Below are 20,306 nucleotides of genomic sequence, written 5' to 3' on the forward strand. Positions count from 1 at the left end.
TAGAATTGTACAACTGATTCCAGAGTGCTGGAGTCTACTGAATTTTAGTGTTTTGGGTTTTTTAAAATCATTTTATTGGGGGCTCATAAAACTCTTATCACAATCCATACATCAGTTGAATCAGGAATGTTTGTACATATGTTGCCTTCGTTCGTTACTTTCTATTGGACCCTCGGTACCAACTCTTTTTTTTTTTCTCTCCCCACCGCCCTCATAAACCCCTGATAGATTGTACATTGTTATTATTTTCATTTTTCACACCGACTGCTATCTCCCTTCCCCCATGTTGTCTGTTGTTTTTCCCCTTGTAAAGGGGTGTATGGTTATGTGTTGATCATTGTGATTGGTTCCCCCTTTCTCCCTTCCTCACCCCTGCTTCCCCATACCCTTCTGGTATCACTATTCCCATTCCTGTTCCTGGATTCTGTGTGTCGTGAGCTCCCATCCCTTTCCATACCTGTGTACATGTTCCGGCCTAGTCTGAATTGAGAAGCAGCACTGGGGTCATGGTAGTGGGGGGTGAGGAAGCCTCAAGGAACCAGAGGAATATAATGTGTTTCATCGATGCTTACAGCACCCTAGTGACTCATCCCCTCCCTCTGGGTCCTCTGTGGGGAGATTGTTCCACTGTCTACACATCGGTTTTGGATCTCCTTTCCAGCCCCCCTCCTTTTCAACAATATATTTTTGCTTGTTATTTGTCTGCTGATGCCTATTACCTGGTCTCAATGACACCTCATGATCACACCAGTGGTGTGCTTCTTCCATGTGGATTTGTTGCTTCACTGCTGAATGGCAGCATGTGTAACTTCAAGCCTTTAAGACCCCAGACACTATATCTTTTAATGGCCAGGCTCCATCGGCCATCTTTACCACATTTGCTTACACACCTGTTTTGTCTTCAGCAATTGTGTCAGGAGGGTGAACATCTCAGACTGCTGATTGGTCAGAACAAAGTGTTCTTGTATTGAGGGAGGGTTTGAGCAGAGGCCCCTACCTTAGTGTATTGCCCTATAAATATATGTACATGGACCAATACCTACATTTTTGTGATTTAATGTATTTACATATGTACACTGCTATGTTTATTATACCTCTACCCATTGCTTTATGTCCTTGATCCTCCCTCTGTTTCCTTTCATCTTCCTCCTGCCCCACTGTCACTTTCCCCTTATTTCTGCTTCTTGGTACCTCCTCTTAGCTAGTTTGCTGTTGCTCTGATACCCCCCTACCCTCCCCCACCGCCCACACCCCCACCCCACCTCGGTTCCCTATCTCCTCCTTGTTATTAACACCAACACCCCAGTTGTTTCCCTGTCCATGGCGCAGCCTGCTCACCGCCCCATTCCCACACCACCCTCACCTCCCAGGTCTCCCCCAAACCGTTGGTCCTGTTGTTCAGCCTTGGGCATGCCTCTGATGCCTATCCTTATGCCAACTATGACAGAGCCCAAACTGATTTTAAAAAAAATGAAAACAGTAAATGAATAAGAAAAAATAAAATAAAAAGAGAGAAGAAATATACAAAAATCCTGGGTCTGTTCACTGGCCTCCAAAACTGCCCAGGAGCTTCCCCTCCCAGTTTGGAGCGCCCCCTTGGGGGCTCCTCAGGGGCTTCCTAGCTCTTCCTTGATCCAGCTGCTGGTCTGGTATGCTCCCTTCTTGATTCCCTCTGTTTTCGGGGGTTCAAACCGTGCTGCCTCCCCACCATGTCGCCCCAGAAATGTCCTCTGTCACAGTCTGCTCCAGTGAGGGGACAGTGTGACACGTGATGTCAGTTGCCCAATCACCTCTGTGTCCCATTAGCTCCTGGCAGGGACATCATCCTCCAAGCCTGGTGTGCCAGCGTGGAGTCCAGTCCCACTCCCTCTTTCTCCTCCTTCCTCCCTGCCTGCCTCCGTGTGGGTGTGGTCTGTTGGCCCCTCTCCCCCACCTGTAGGTTCAGTGCAGCTCTCTGCCACACGCACTTCTAGGGAGGGGGTCAGTTTGGCTCTGGGTGGGGCCAGTCCTGTAGCTCTCACTATTCTTGCATCCTTCCACATGGTCTTCCTGTTCTCATGGTTTGGTGCATCATGGTAGGGTCTGCATACCCACTCCGGATTCTGTGGGGACAAGACCAGTACTCTCCCCCTGGGTGGGTTCGTGCCCTGCTCACTCCGTCATCATCTCACTTTCAACCCCCACCTTTTCTCTCTTGTGTACAATTTAAAGCTAACCTAGTAGATGTTTTTGCAACAACTGAAATTCCCTAAAAGTCAATTATAGGTACAAATTCCTTAATAGTCAATATATTTTTTATTTTAGGTGGCTAAAGTGCTGGCATTAAAATGGGAAGAAAATATTTAAAAACAAATTATCTTCCTCATGTTTTGCTTCTTAAAATAAAATCAAATATAGATATATATAATCAAATTTTTAATTGGTCATCATAATATTGTTAAAATGTATCAGATTAAATGGTTAAAATAAGTTGTATTCTCCATTTTCCTTATAATATAGAATTTCTTTCACCCTCTCCATATAGACAATTAAAATTATTTTCAAAAATCTAAAATAATGTACACAAATATGGAGAAAGTAAATACACACAATTGGGGAATCAAGTTAATTTTAATTCCTATTGATTTCTCTTTTCATATACTTGGACTGACTATAAATGTAATTTTAATGTTCCCAAGAGCAGAAAGTACTCACAGATATGAATTTAAAGAGTCTCATTAGTGAAAATTGCATTTGAAGTTGCAAATAAAATCCATCTATTTTTACATAGAATCTTTCCAGCAGAGTCTTTCAAAAACATATTTAATTGTGACATGATTTATATAGAGTAAGAAGAGTGCCAAGAAAAGACTGTTTTTTGCGTCACACAAGAGCATACCACAAGAATAAATGACCAGGGAATATCTGATTCCCAAAATACCAACATGAGGAAAAAAATATTTCCACCTCCAAGAATTACACACTAGAACACTTTGTGCTTCCTTCCCTTTCATTTATGATTCCCTCCATAACTCACCGGACACCTCGGGAGCCTATGCATGGAAAAGTGCGTCTCTGCGTTCCCTTGAGTAGTAAATAATAAACACAGTCAGTTGTCTAGCTTGGTCTTTTTTTTTTTGTATAATTCAAATTTTCTTATGAAATGGAAAGGCAATGTAAAAGGCCAGGCTATGAAAACAATCTTCACTGCATGACTTGCACAATTTTTCTCTCTGATATAAACTTAATTTTTCTTATTCTTTTTGCATTAACATGCAGGCAATTCTTAAATAATGCAATTAATCATTCAAATAATTGAATAAAAGTATTGAACTGGGAAAAATAAATGTATAGTGCAATAAATGTGTAGATGTTCTTGACTTGCAATATATTCAGATTACAAAGAACTGGACTTACTGCACTCTATTCAGTGTGTATGTGTTTGTGGATGCTTTTGCTGGTGTTATCATCCTCATGCCAACCTCAAACTCAAATGAAAATAATATTTCTAAAGATTTTGATAATAATAGGCATTAATCTTTTTAATTTATAAGCATATATATATATATTTGTAGTTAGGTTAAAACCAACTTATGTTGCAGTCAGTCATCTGAACCCCATCCCCACTGGGAAGCATATATAAACTGTCCCTAATCCAAGACAAAAGTTATTATTTGAGAGGGAGGCGTTCCAACTAAAAGTTACATACAAGTAAACTAAATGTATTAAGTCGTTTCTTTATTGATGGATTTTAGTTAACTTATCAACCAGAAACATGTAAGAGGGTGTAAAACTATATGTATAGCCCATATTATATTTGTATATAGAGAATACCCTTGTGCACTACACAGCTCTCTGTTTGCTATACTATGATGCCTTTCATGTTGCAGGGATGCTGGAAGGTATGTCACTATCAGTTGGTCAAATATCACGAGTGTCTCCCATAGTGTCCATGTGAAGTGGAACTGTCAGACTCAGACAATGTGGAAGAATGGCTAGCCATCCACTTCTGAAACTACTGAAGACCTTATGAATAGTAGCACAACTGTGTCTGAGATAGCGCTCTAAGATGTGCCTCCTAGGTTAGAGAGTACTCAAACTATGACTGAGGAGTAGCTCTCTTCTCAGAGTGGAATCAACTCTAATAACAAGGCTGGAGCAAAGCTTTCCAGGACACCATTCATTGATGCGAGAGGAAATAACTGTATGCATCCACTAGGAACCAGAATGTGGAACAATGAAATAAAAATAGACTCTACACATAACAGCTGGGACGATAGCTTGTGACATGGCAGTGCTTCGTTCTGTTACTTAAAGGACTACAGTGAGTTGGAATTGATGCAACAGCATCTAACACCAACAGCAATATCCTTACACTGTACAAGGAGGCTTCAAACATTTGTGGAATTTTTTTTAAATGTTCTTTAAATTCCTTTGTTCTACAAACTTTTTGAAGCCTCTCACTCTATAAATATAAAAGTATATGAATGGGGTTTGTTAGAAAGTTCTAAAATAGAATTTTTAAAGGGCCTTTCTTCAAGGAAAACTTCATGAAGAACACCAACCAAAGCGCTCAGCAAACTTTATTGTTGGGAATTGGGTTAAGATAGAGGAAGAAAGGCTTTCTCAATCCCTCAAGTTTTATTGTAAAATGAAAGACGTTTTAAGTCTCTTGACGAAAAGCTTTCTATGTAAAATAAAGTAAATTGTAGGTATGAGGATTTAATGAAAAAATTAAAGATAGACATCCTTAGCATTAGTGAGCTACTATGGAGTGGAATTGGCTATTTTAATTGAACAATCATATGATCTATCATGCCAGGAATAACAAATTGAAGAGTGACTTTGTCACTTTAATTATCAGAAAGTATATTTTAAAATAAAAAAGTACAATATTATCAGTCATAGATTATTAATCAAAAGAAAGACAAACTGATATGAGTTATGTATATCTATTCACCAACATCAAATTTCAAAAAAAATGAAGGTTTTATATCACTTCAGTGGTCTGAAATTGATGACAAGTAATCCATGTCCATTGATAATAACAATAATGGTTATTAGAATGTGAAAGTTGGAAACAAATGGCCACAACTTGAAAATGTGACCTCAGTGTTAGAAATGACACTAGAAATCACATGATAGAATTTTGCAAGACCAACGACTTCATCATTAGAAAAATATATTTTTCAACAACATAAATCTGACTGATGATTCTGAATTTCTCCATCATCTTTCCACAGATGTAATTTATTTGAATCCTGTGTATGCACATGGCTAGACACTGTGACTATTCAACAGGCAGCACACTGCAGAGTAACAGAGGAGCGCCAAAAGAAAATAAAAGGTATACAAACACACTGTACCCCAAACAGTCTGTTGATGTTCAAGTCTCTCCGGCGGTAGCATAGGTCAGAGAACAGGTAGTATAGAATAGCATTCAATGTGCACTGACAGAATTGTTCAAAAACAAGATTACAGGAATTGACTTATCACTGTGATGATTTCAACAACTGGATGCAATTATGAAAGTGCTGACGAGTCTATGCCGAAAAATTGGAACACAGTTACCTGGCAGCTCGACAGCAAGATATGTATATCTATGACAAATAAATATGATTCAATTAAATTCAGAAGTTATCAGAAAATATTAGTGAATAAAAATGTGGAATATAATTGTAGCAATGCATCCACAGAGAACCATTAGACATTCATAGCAGATTCAGAAGAGGATAGGAGTGGATGGAAGCCATTGCTGACATCACAGGGATCTGGGCAATAACCAGATACTAGCACCAAGATGTTTATCTGTATTTTGTAGCTTATGCAGATATATGATCTTGGCTCATAACAAATAATGGATAACGTTGAAAAGATCGGGAATGCTAGAACATTTATTTGTGCTCCTGCAGATCCCATACAGAGATCAGGAGGCAGCCATTTGAGGGAAAAATAAAGGGCCAAATGCTTGATTTAAAATCAGAGAAGGGGAGCAGAAGGGGTATATCCTTTCATCCTTGTAATTCAGTCGATATGTTGAGCACATAATCTGAGAACTTTGGGTCAGTGAAGAAGAATGTGGTTTAAGGACTTCAGGAAGATTAACACACCCAAAGACACAGTGTCACAGCCTTACTTGTTGAAAGTGAAGAGGACATGAAATACTCACTGATGAAGACTACAGACAGAGTCTTTATTATGGACTACATCCCAGTCTAAAGGAAACAAAAACTCTTCACCATTAGATCAAGAGGAATATCCTGAAGAGAGAAAAGAGTGAAATCATCAAGGATTTCATTTCACATAGATCAACATCCATGAAAGCAGTTGTGAATAAATCAAATGACATGTTGCACTGGGCAAACAGCAGCGAAAGACTTCTTCACTTTGAAGACTAATCTGTCCCTACCGCAGACCGTGGTATTTTCCATCACATCATAGACATAAGAAACCTGATCAATGAATAAGGAAGACCAAGGTGTTGGTGAGGGATATTGAATACACCTTGTACTGCCATAAGTACAAGCAGATCTACCTTGAAAGAAGTACAGCCAGAATGCTCCTGGATGGGAGGATGGGGAAACTTCATTTTGTATACTGCTTTGTTATGGGGAAGCAGCTATCTCCAGAGAACATCCTACCTGGTAAAGCAGAGGGTCAGAGTAAATTCAAGGACTTCACTGAAGTAGATTAGCACAAGGGGTGTGACACTGAACTTCACAATCTCAGCAATCATGAAGATAATGCAATGCCAGATACTGTTTAGCTCTATTGTACATAGGTTCACTATGGGCCATGGCGATAGTTTATTGTGCCAGTCTGGCTGATAAGCACAAGTAGTATTAATTGAAGGGCGGAGGGATAAATGGCTTGGTGAGCCTCGCCTTGCTTGTTGTGTGCCTCAATTTAAAGGGGTACACTACCTGTGGGATCCCTAGCCTGTGGACTGTGTCACTGTAAATTAAGGTCTCTTTAAGCCCACATGATTGGAATGCTTGTCTCTGGAGCTGGGGACCGACAGTTGGTGACAGTTAGGGACCTGCCTTGCTGTTTGCTGCCTGGGTATATATAGGCCAGCTCTCTCTACAGAAGGGAACTGGCAACTGGCAGCTCTCAGGCCTTAAATGACTGCTAGTGTCTCACTGCTTTATAATTTAACTGTTAATTTCTTGTATTATCTATCTGTATATAATTTTACGGTTCATTTCTTGTATTATATATCTATCTTTATAAATATATTTATATATAATTACTAGCAATCTGGTTTTGTCTCTCTAGAGAACCCTGTCCAACACAGGCCAGAAATATCTAGATTGTACTTGACAACAATAACACATACTTCATTATTTATTTAATTGTTGTAAAAGTTCTGTTGGAAAAAGAGTGAATAAAAAGAGAGAGCGGAACATTAACCCAAAGGAAAAATAATAATAATAGATAAGTCTATTTCTGAGTTGGTCCAGAACTAGTAAACTAAAGGAGTTCACCTCCAAAACTCACTGCCATCGAATAGATGCCAACTCAAAACTCCGGGGAGTTTCCAAAACTGTAACTGCTTATCAGAGAAGAAATCCCCACCTTCCTCCCACAATGCACATCAGTCCTTGTTCATTCTTTTAAACAACTTTTTATCATAAGTAATATTTTATGAAATATATTTTAAATATATAAAGTTAGCAGAATGCCATAACTGACCCTCCATTGATATATGTCCGCATCATGTCATTTCAGAACCCATTTCATGACTCCCACCTCATAGAACCCCACACACTTTATTCTACTTTTCACCTTTCGTATGTGCCATTTTTTTATCTCGGCACGTTGTTATTGTGAACGTTCATTTTAGGTACAGAACATTCAGCAAAGCCATTATCTTACACACTTTAAGAAAATGCTGAATGAATGAATCAATTGTCATAACTCACTTGTGGTGAACTCTAAAGGAAATTATCCTTCTACCTTTATGGTTGCTCAACATAGGCTATATATTCACGTTTTATACTTCTGACATTATTCATATACCCAGGACACAGATAAACTATACTTTTCCAGACTGCTATATAGTTGAGTTTTGTGCTAATGGAGGGTATTACAAAAAAAAGAAAGAAAATGGTCAATGCAGAAAGGATACAGCGTTTTGTCCTTCATGCAGAGATAAGAAAAGCAAGTCGGGAGCTTTTTTCAAAAAGAAATTTCAAAAATGAAAAAGAAAAGATGTGAGGAACCCTGCATGGTGTGGCTGAGTAACTATCTGAGTTCCAGGTCTTGATTTCAAAGTCACATGGACAGCACATCTTTGGGATATGTCATATTCAGCCATGCGGGAGCATGGGTATGAACGTTTAATTAGAACTTGGGGCTTGCTCAGCAGTATGCACTAGGTGATAATTATATTTAATATATTCTGAACATAGAGCAATTATAAAAATAGGTCATCTTTACCACGTTTTAAGAAAATGTAAATGTAAGTAATAATTGGATATATGGATTTGGTTCTCAGTGCTTGGACAATTGTGTACTAGTAATTTAGCAGTTGTTCCAAAATACAGTTACCCATTTTGTACCCGGATCCAATGCAGTCGCTTAAAGAGACTTGATCAAATCCCATCACCTGTACAGCGAGGAAAGCTCATCAGTGGTTTGGCTTGTATTCAATACATATAGACCTTCCTGAAAAGGTATCTTGCTTTTCACTCACTCAGAATCCTGAATCCAGCTCATCATCCTCTGATCACTGATTTTTGGACTTGGCTGTTCAGTCATTGTGAATGATACATATAAACCAACCAAGAACCTGAATGAAAATCTCATGGACATCAAGTTGGTTTTGACCCACATTACCCTGCAGAGCAGAGTAGTTTAGTGCTGACTCTATGGGGTTTCCTAGACTTTCAATCTTCACAGGCTCAACAGCCTCATCCTATCCCATTATGCACCACAGCTCCTAAATGATTCGTCTGTACTCTTCCATGCTGGCTTTATTAAAATGTGTAATAGAATGCTATATGCAGACTCTTTCTTCCCACTTGAAAAAACCCTTTATAAGCCAAATATAGGATAATATATTTCCTTTACATATATAATATTAGGAGATACTAACCATTTGAAATTGAAGTCATACATCTTAAAAATTAAAGCATAAGAACCTGGAAACATAAAATTATTTTGTATTACAATGTCATATATGTTTCAAAAAACATCTGAGCTATGTCATCCAAAGTAAGGGTTCAAAATGTTTTCTGAATGAGTCATGGAAATTATGTTAATTTTTTTAAAGGATTTTACTAATTCACTAAAGGTTTGTAAAAATGTGCTCATAAATCAAAATCAAGTAGTATATCCATTATTAATTGCAAAGATAATTTTATTGAGGGCTTTTACAGCTCTTATAACAATTCATACATCCATTGTGTCAAGCACGTTTGTACATATGTTACCTTCATACTTTTCAAAACATTTTCATTTTTCTTGAGGCTTTGATATCAACATATCAAATAATTTATACTGACACCATTAAGGGTACATTTGTGTAGTAGTTAATATTAAGATTAGGATTAAAATATTTTTTAATTCATAAGTAAAAATTATTTATATATAACTGATTTTCAATAAGTGAATATAAGAAATTTCCCTTGTTTAGTACATTAAAAGAATTGCTAATGGAAATATATTGTGCCTCTTTATTTTATTAGTGTGCATTTTTATGATTTTTGCACAGATAATTATCTGAAATTATTTTCATTTCATCCAATAACTTTCAGTCTAAGAAAATTGCATGCTGGAGCTCAAGGAATGCAGAAAGTAAGCTTCTAATTTAGAAAACATGATTGGCTTAGGATATTAAAAAATACAGTTTGAACAATATATATATATACATTTCTAACCTTCAGAAATGACTATTTTATTCATGTCAACCTCATGTTTATTTATACATTGATGAATATCTGACCATTTTTGTCTCCTTTTTTGAATATTCTGATTGGATCCCTCAGTCTATCAAGATATTTAGACATTTTTCAAAAACAAAACCCAAACTGTATATTTTATTAAAAATGTCTTTGCTTAAGGAATATACACTATTCCAGCCTCTAGGAAAAGTGTGGGAGCTAATATAGATTTTTTTCTGCTCTTTTTCTATGAAGAGTTAATTAGTAATAGGGCATAACTTTTACAATTCCTACTGAAAAAAGTTCTTTGTGACTCCCTATTTCAAGTTCGGATAGCTTTCCTTGATTTAAATCTAGATCAATTCTAACTAAAGAAACTTAAAATTAAATTTTTATGTAATTCAAATAATCAAGACATTTCCATTCTAAAAATGACTTGAAGCAGCTTTTTCTGTACATTAAGTATACAATATCTTGATGGGATTCAATAAGAATATTCAAAAGAGGGGGAGAGAAGACTAGATATTCCTCAAGATATAAATAAACATAAATAAGCAAGGTTAGTATTATCAAATATTGTTCAAGTTAATTGTCACAATTATTTGTCCACTGACAACTATTAAAATAAAATTACATCTCTCTAAAGAATCCATGGTCAATATACATAGTACATTAAGTCTCTGTTATCAGTAAAACTCATTGATGTGGAGTAGATTCTGATTCAAAGCTCTATAGTATAGAGTAGAACTACTCCTTTGGGTCTCTGAGGCTGTAAATCTTTATCAGAGCAGAGAACTTATTTCTCTTGCAGAATGGCTGATAGGTTCAAACTAATGACTTTTCAGTTTGCAACCCAGTATAAAACCTACTAGGAAGCTAAAGATGGCAACTTAGACATATCACATTATCGTTTGTGATAGGTAGGTTTATTGTGCCAACCTGGCTAATAAGAACATGTGGGATTAATAAGGTTGCAGTTTGATTGGAAGGCAAAGAGATAAAAGGTTCGGTGAGCCCCGCCTTTCTCTTTCTTGCTCTTTGGTGATGGAATCAGCATGTGGTTGCCTTAGCTAGTTCTGTGCCTTTAGTTGCGAGCTACACTACTGGTGGGATACCCAACCATGGATCGTGTCTCTATAGCTAGCGGTTCCTTCAAGGCCTGCGTCACCATGTTGCTGGTGCATATATCGCTAGAGTTTAGGACTGTCAGATCCTGTTGTCTGACAGACTGTTGGTGACCCGCCCTGCTGTTTGCTGCCTGTTGCCAGACTGCTTACATTGCTCTTTGGAAGACCCAGCTGTCTGTTCCCTTAACTTTGGCCCTAGCAACCCTCATGAGTTAAAGGACTTCTAGTCTATTAACTGTTTCATGGAAGTGAGTTGTACTGAGCCCGCTGTACAGCTGTTTGGACTAATTACCTGTTATAGTCTTTCATGCTGTATATCTTTTTATCTACAAATAGATAGATATAATCATAAGTGTCCTAGTTTTGTTTCTCTAGAGAACCCTGTCTAACACAGTTGGTTCCAGGAGTGGTTCTAGAGAAACAAGATCATGAATATGGGCTTCTCAAATTGACTGTCTGATTAGGCTTAACAGCACTGTAATGCTCTCTCTACCCTTAAAGGCATGGATTAAGTCTGCCACTCTTAATAGAGTGGGTGGTGGTAATTCATGGTGTGAAATAGCAAAGCTATTATCCACAGAACCACCACCAATAGATGAAGTGCTGATGAAAGGAGAGGCTTTGGCTAATTGTGTATTTGGTATTTTAGAGCAGTTTTTTTTTTTTCTGAGAAGTATAGGGAAACTGGTTGGCTGGTCCTCCTTACAATAGAAAATGTGATCAGGGAAAGGGATAATCTCAGAAATGCAGAAGCATGTCTCAAATGTTAAATCTCAGACCTAAAAGCTTCTGCATGTGCTACAAAGGAGATTCTTCTCTCCCCTCATAACAGCAGTGACATTGCTGAAAATCAAATCCAGAGTCTCATTATACAAGTAGCTGAATTGCAGCAGCATCTGAATTACTGGTCTAGAACAGTGTCTGATATTAAAGTAAGGGGATTAATCAGAAAGAATTGGTACCCAGAAACATGAGATGGGAACATGTGGGTTGATGTTCCAGAAGAGGAGGATATCGAGCCTCTAGAAATGATTGAACCACCCCAATCAACAGATCCACCCCTCCCAGCTGAGGGGATTAATCCACTATCAGTAAAACAACTCACACCTGAGTAGATTAACCAACCTGTTCAAGCTGAAATTCCAAGTGGGACAGCATCTATAGCATTTCCTGGGGGAGATGCCTTACAAGGTATTGCTGAAGGCACCCAGGAAACACTCTTACCACCCATTATTTCCTCTAGACCTGTAATTAGAATTAAGTCTCGGAAAGTTCCTAAAGGTGGGGTTCAGATGATGATACTTGATGAAGTGCACTAAACTCAGGAATATCTGCTTGAGTGTTCTAATACATACAAGCAGAAGCCTGGGGAATATCCCTGGGAATGGTTACTAACAGTGGGATACTGGTGCAAGGAATGTACCATCAGACCAGTCTGAATTTCTGGATGTGGTGCCCCAAAACACAATTCTTCCTTCAATGCCTCAGCAAGAGAGGTTAAGAGGGGATCTAATTGTTTATTTGCTTGGTTCACTGAAGCTTGGGCTGCCAGATGGCCTAGATTAAACCAACTTGAGGTACTTGACTTAATTTAGTACATTTAGAAGAAGGCATCCAAAAGCTTCGGAAAATTGGCATGTTGGAATGGATTTATCAGGATAATCCCATAGACCCAAAAAGGGAGTGTCCTGAGGACATGCCTTTCACCACAACTATAAGGAGTAAGTTTGTGAACTGGGCCCCAGCATCTCAGAAGACTCCTGTAATTGCTATTTTATGTAATCAGGATTAACAGTTGTAACTACCATAAGTGAACTCCAACATTTGCCCACAATGTGGCTGATTGGCCCCATGGTGGTAGAGGGCAGGTGTCAGCAGTGAAGCAACAGAGACAGGGTGGGCGTGGTTATAATAGACAACAAGGTTTCCATAGTAATCAAAGCAAACTGTCTCGTGTATAATTACGGCATTGGCTACTTAGTGAAAGTGTACCTAGGAGTGAAATACATGGGAAACCTATAAAAATTTACGTGACCTATACAGGCAGAAGAGTGGTAGATCAGGTGAACTGCAGAATAGATAGTCACGATCGCTCAATCAATTCCCAAACCTGAGTCAGTTTATATACTCACAACCCCTCGGATGAAGAGGAGGCTGGGTCCCTTTGAAGAAGGACCCTGCTACATCACCGAAGGTCTATACTGTTAGTCTTTCTTCTAGCCTTCCCCAAAGACACCTGTGGCCTTTCACAAGAGTGACTGTTCATTGTGGGAAAGGAAATAATCAAATATTTTGGGGATTAATGGACACTGGTTCTGAATTAATACTATTCCAGGAGTCCCAAAGTGTTTCAAAGACCCACCAGTCAGAGTAGGGTATATGGAGGTCAAGTTATTAATGGACTTTTAGTTCAGGTACATCTCACTGTGAGGCCAGTGGTTCCCCAAACCCATCTTGTCATTATTTCTCCAATTCCAGAATGAACCATCGGAATAGACATACTTAGTAACTGGCAGAACCCCTATATTGGATCCCTGAAATGTGGAATAAAGGCTATCATGGTAGGAAAGTCAAAGTGGACACCATTAGAACTGCTATTGCCTAGGAAAATAGTAAACCAAAAGCAGAACCGCATTCCTGGAGAGATTGCAGATATCAGTGGCACCATCAATAACTTGAAAGATGCAGGGCTGGTGATTCCTACCACTTCCCCGTTTAACTCATCTATTTGGCTTGTAAAGAAAATAGATGGATCCTGGATAATGACAGTGGATTATCGTAAAGTTAACCAGGTGGTAACTCCAATTGCAGCTGCCATTCCAGATATGATTTCATTGCTTGAGCAAATTAATACTTCTAATGGTACTTGGTATGTAGCTATTGATCTGGCCAATGCCCTCTTCTCAATACCAGTCTCAAAGGACCATCAGAAGCAGTTTGTCCTCAGCTGGCAGGGGCACCAATACACTTTCACAACTCTCTCCAATGGGTACATCAACTCTTCTGCCCTGTGCCATAATTTAGTCTGAAGGGAATTTGATCTCCTGTCTCTTCCATAAAATGTCATACTAGTCCATTATATTGATGACATTATGCTGATTGGACCCACTAAGGAGGATGTATCAGAGACTCTAGATTCAGTGGTACAACACATGCATGCAAGATATTGGGAAATTAACCCAACAAATGTTCAGGCACCCTCCACCTCAGTATTATTCCTAGGGGGTCAGTGGTGGGGGGCATGTCAAGACATTGCTACTAAAGTGAAGAATCATCTATTTAATCTGCCACCCACCCCCACCCTCAACAACTAAACAGGAGGCACAATGCCTAGTGGGCCTCTTTGGATTTTGGAGGCAACGTATCCCTCACTTGGGTGTTCTACTTTGACCTATTTATCACGCGACATGAAAGGCCTCCAATTTTGAGTGGGGTTCAGAACAAGAAAAGGCTCTGCAACAGGTTCAGGCTGCCGTGCAAGCTGCTTTGCCACTGGGACCATATGATCCAGCTGACCCAATGGTGCTAGAGGTGTCAGTTGTGGATAGAGATGCAGTGTGGAGTCTTTGGCAGACCCCCTATTGGTGAATCACAGAATAGACTTGGGATTTTGGAGTTAAATCCTGCCATCCTTTGTAGACAACTACTCCCCCTTTGAAAAATAGCTGTTGGCCTGTTACAAGACTTCGTGAATACTGAACACCTCACCATGGGCCACCAAGTCACCATGAGGCCTGAGCTGCCCATCATGAACTGGGTATTGTCTCACCCACAGAGTCATAAAGTTGGATGTGGGCAGCAGCACTCCATTGTTAAATGGAAGTGGTCTATACAAGATCAGGCCAAAGCAGGACCTGAAGGGACAATTAAGCTGCATGAAGGAGTGGCCCAAATGCCCATAGTCTCCACTCCTGTCACAGTACCTTCCTTCTCCCAGTTTGTACCTATGGTCTCTTGGGGAGTTCCTTATGATAATTTAACTGAAGAATGGAAGACTCGTGCTTGGTTTATGGATGGCTCTGCACAATATGCAGGTGGCACTCTTAAATGGATAGCAGCATCACTATAGCCCCTGTCTGGGAACTCCCTAAAGGACAGTGGTGAAGAGAAATCCTTCCATTGGGCAGAACTTCAAGCAGTGCACCTGACCACTCAGTTTGCCTACAAGGAGAAATAGCCAGATGTGAGATTGTATAATGATTCGTGGTCTGTGGCTAATGGCTTGGCTGGACGGTTAGGGAATTGGAAGGAATGTGATTGGAAAATTGATGACAAGGAGGTGTGGGGAAGAGGTATGTGGATACACCTCTCTGAATGGGCCAAGAAAGTAAAGAAAATCTTGTCTTATGTGACTGCTCACCAAAGGGTTACCTCTGAAGAGGAGGATTTTAGCAATCAAGTGGATAAGATGACATGCACTATGGAGGTTAGTACTCCTCTTTCCTCTGCCACTCCTGTCATCACCAAATTGGCACATGAACAAAATAGACAGGGTGGCCAGGATGGAGATTATGCATGGGTGCAGCAACATGGACTCCCACTCACCAAGGCTGACTTGGCCACTGGCACTGCTGCGTGCCCCATTTGCCAGCAGCAGAAAACAACCTGAAGTGCAAGACACATACCATTCCTTGGGGAGATCAACCAGAAACTTTGTGGCAGGTTGAATACACAAAACCACTTCCGTCACTCTACGATGCTCACCCTCCCGACACAACTGCTGGAACGAAAGCAGGTGAACAAGTAAATGTGGTGAAGAAAGCTGATGGTGCCCGGCTATCAAAAGAGATAGTGTCTGGGGTCTTAAAGGCTTGAAGATAAACAAGCGGCCATGTAGCTCAGAAGCAACAAAGCCCACATGGAAGAACACACCAGCCTGTGTGATCACGTGGTCCCGAAGGGATCGGTTATCAGGCATCAAAGAACAAAAAATCATATCATTGGCTGCACATCCCCATGATATGATCACCTAACACAAACGGGTGCATAAGTAAATGTGGCGAAGAAAGCTGATGGTACCCGACTATCGAAAGAGATAGTGTCTGGGGTCTTAAAGGATTGAAGGTGAACAAGCGGCCATCTAGCTCAGAAGCAATAAAGCCCACATGGAAGAAACACACCAGCCAGTGCGATCACGAGGTGCCAAAGAGACCAGGTATAAGGCATCATGCAATATATATAGTGAATGAAGGGGTACATGCAGAGTGGAGATCCAAGGCCAATTTGTCGACCACTGGAGATCCCCTCATAGAGGGGTTTAGGAGAGGAAATGGGTCAGTCAGGGTGATATGTAGTACTGATGAAGAACACAGCTTTTCCCCAGATCCTGATGCTTCCTTCCGCCAACTACCATGATCCGAATTCTACCTTGCAGGACTGGACAGGGCAGAGGTTGTACACTGGTGCATATGGGAGCTGGAGGCACAGGGAATCCAGGGTGGATGATACCTTCAGGACCAGGGGTGTGAGGGGCGATGCTGGGAGAGTGGAGGGTGAGTAGGCTGGAAAGGGGGAACTGATTACAAGAAACCACATGTGACTTCCTCCCTGGGAGATGGACGGCAGAGAAGGGAGGGAAGGGAGACTCCGAATAGGGCAAGATATGACAAAAATAACAATCTATAAATTATCAAGGGCTCATGAGGGAAGGGGGAGCAGGGAGGGAGGGGAAAAACAGAGAACCTGGTGCAAAGGGCTTAAGTGGAGAGCAAATGTTTTGAAAATGATTAGGGCAAAGAATGTACGGATGTGCTTTATACAATTGATGTATGTATATGTATGGATTGTGATAAGAGTTGTATTGAGCCCCTAGCAAAATGTTAAAAAACAATCATATTGAGTAATAAATATGTCACTTAAAAATTTAAAGAAAAAGACCACTTCCGTGATGGAGGGGACAGCCTTTTGTTCTTACTGGAATAGACACCTACTCTGGTTATGGACTTGCCTTCCCTGCACGTGATGCTTCTGCCAAAACTACTATTCGTGGACTTATAGAATGCCTCATCACCAGCATGGCATCCCACATAACATTGCTTCAGATTAAGAAACTCACTTCACAGCAAATGCAATGTAGCCATGGGTCCGTGCCCATGAAATCCATTGGTCATTTCATATTCCTCATTCCCCTGGAGCAGCTGGCTTGACAGAACAATTGAAGGAAATCCTAAAGACACAAATACAGCCCAACTAGGTGGCAACAACTTGCGTGGCTGGGGCAATGTTCTCCAGGAAGATGTATACGTTCTAAACCAGTGGTCAATATATGGTACTTGGTCTCCAATAGCCAGGCCACTTGCAGCATTTTTGCTTCCTGTCTCATAACCCTAAGTCCGTCAGGTCTGGATGTTCTGGACCCAAAGAAAGGAACTCTCCCACCTGGAAACACAGCATGGATTCCACTGAACTGGCAGCTGAGAATCCCCTGGTCACCTCGGGCTTCTCATGCCTTTGATCAACAGGTCAGGAAGGTGTCACTGTGCTGAGTGGGGTTATTGATCCTGATTACCAAGGAGAAATTGAATTGGTGCTACATAACGGACGTAAAGAAGATGTTTGGAATCCAGGAGATCCCATAGGGCCATTTCTTAGTACTACCATGCCCTGTGATTAAAGTAAAGTAAATGGTAAACTAGAGCAACCCAATCTTGATAGGGCATATAATGCCCCCAGACTCCTCAGAAATGAAAGTCTGGTTCACCCCACCAGGAAACAACCACGGACAACTGAAATGCTGACTGAGGGCAAAGATAATACAGAATTGGTAGTAGAAGAAGGTAATTCTACCTATCAGTTATGAACATCTGTTCAATTGCAAAATTGAGTTTTGGGATTGTCAGTTTATTTTTTTATGCCTGTGTGTTAATCTGGGTACTTTAGAGAAACAAATCCACAGAAACTCATGTATAAGAGAGTTTTATATAAAGGTTAAGTGCACATCAAGAAAACATCCCAACCCAGTGCTGCCCAAACCCAGAAGTCCAACATTAACCCATGTCTCTGACACTAATCCACAAAGTCCTCCTCCATCTCACAAAAGATATACAGAGATGCCGACTACAGGAGGAAAGCCAAATCAGTGAGTGTGTGTGCATCTCAGTGCTGGCAGGGGTCTTCACATGGCTGCTTCAGCACCCAGGGCTGCAATGGGGTAAGTCCATGCAACTTCTCCTTGGGGATGTCTTGCAGAAAGTGAACCTTGCCAGCTGAAGCAGGGAACTGACTAAGGTAGCTGCACCCTGGTCCCACCATCACAAAGCAAGAGACCTGAAAACTCAAAAGGCAAGGTTCGCTGAGCCATTTATCTCTCCACCCTTCAATTGACCTCACATGGGTTTATCAGCCAGATTGGCACAATAAACTTTAACTATACCAACCTGCTTATTGAATACTTTCCTTTGCTCATGTATTATGTACCAGATACAATTAGATTCAGTGTATTATCATTTATATGTATGATAGATGTTTGACGTTAGGTATAAGTGTGATTTCATTAATGTCTGGAAATTTTATGTAGCTAAAGAATTGTGTACAGATGCCAAGTTGGCAAGGGGTGCACTGTGATAGGTAGGTTTATTGTGCCAACCTGGCCAATAAGAACATTTGGGATTAATAAGGTCAAAGTTTGACTGGAAGGCAAAGAGATAAATGGATCACTGAGGCCCACCTTTCTCTTTCTTGCTCTCGAGAGATTGGGCCAGTGTATGGTTGGTTGTCTTAGCTAGTTCTCTGACTTTACTTGCAAGCTTCACTATCTGTGGGACACCCAACCCATGGATCGTGTTGCTAGAGCTTGAGGTTCCTTTGAGAACTGCTTCGCCACACTGCTGGTGTATACATCACCTGGGCTTGGGACTGTCGGATCCTGTCATCTGGCTGATTGCTGGCGACCAGCCACGCTGTTTACTGCTTGTGGCTAGACTGCCTACATTGCCCTATGGAAGACCCAGCTGTCTACTCTTTTGACTTTGGACCTAGCAGCCTTGGTGAGTTGAAGGACTTCCAGTATAATAACTGTTTCATGGAAGTGAATTCAACTGAGAGCTCTGTACTGCTGTGTGGACTAATTAGCTATTATATTCCTTTTTGCTGTATCTATCTATCTATCTATCTATCTATCTATCTATCTATCTATCTATCTATCTATCTATCATCTATCTAAATCATAAGTGTCCTGATTTTGTTTTTCTAGAGAACCCTGTATAACACATCAGTGTCCAGGAAAGCCTGGGAATCTGAATGGGATGGATATAGAATATAATCCTTGAACTCCAAACATCAAAATAAAGGATAATGACCTATATTGATTATTCATTGGTATAAGAAAATGACTCAAAACATTGAACAAGAAGAGACAAAGTAGAGGTACTCCACCATCTGGTCTGGAACAGAATGGCCATCTTGATAGAAAAACAACAGCACTCAAGATAAGGAATACAAAAGGTAACTATATGGAATCTCTGATAGAACACATAGTAACTGTGTAGACATACCCAGAGTAAAATGATTTTCATTCGTATTGCTCTGTTTTTAACTGCAGTTAATGGCTGCAGCCAATGGAAATTCTAAGCACCTTTGCCTGATTACAGAGGTCATTACACAACCCCCTGGTAATTAGGATCACTAAACTCATTCGTCTTCCCATAACCAACTTCCAACCACTCAAGAGCAAGGGAGAAGCAGTCACCTTTCCTCTCCAAACAACTTGGACTTCCCTCCCTGTTCCCTGTCAACAAGCATCTGTCTTCTAGACATCCTGGATGAGTAGTGACAGGCAGATTTGGCATATTGTGGTTGTTCACCCTCCTCTCCTAAAAATTGAACCAAGTAAGTTGAGGCAGACCACACCTGTGCTGTACCAGTCACTTACCCTGCCTCTCCCACCCACTGACGCAGATGAGTACTGGCAGATCTCCTTATGCAACACTATTTCTCCCACTTGACTCAACACTTCAGGAGAGTTCTCACATTTTCCCAAGATTTGCCGGAAGAAAATTCCCTTAATAAAATGGAAAAAAAAGAAATTATCCACCCAAGAAACTCAATGAACCCAAAGAAGATTGATATTGAGAGAAAAACACCAAGTTATGTTATAATAAAACTTTTCCAAAATAAGGATAAAGAAAGAACCTCGAGGTTGGTTCCAAAAAATAATATACCTATAAAGGGGAACCAATAAAAATTAAGCTTTGATTTCTCATCAGAAACAGCCAGTCAGCAGGGATGGAATGGCATTAATAAAAATCTGAAAGAAAAAAAAAAGAAATTGCTAACCAACAATTCTATATCCAGCAAAACTGTCACTCAAATATAA

This window comes from Tenrec ecaudatus, chromosome 11 (genome assembly GCF_050624435.1).
Source record: "Tenrec ecaudatus isolate mTenEca1 chromosome 11, mTenEca1.hap1, whole genome shotgun sequence".
NCBI lineage: Eukaryota > Metazoa > Chordata > Mammalia > Afrosoricida > Tenrecidae > Tenrec > Tenrec ecaudatus.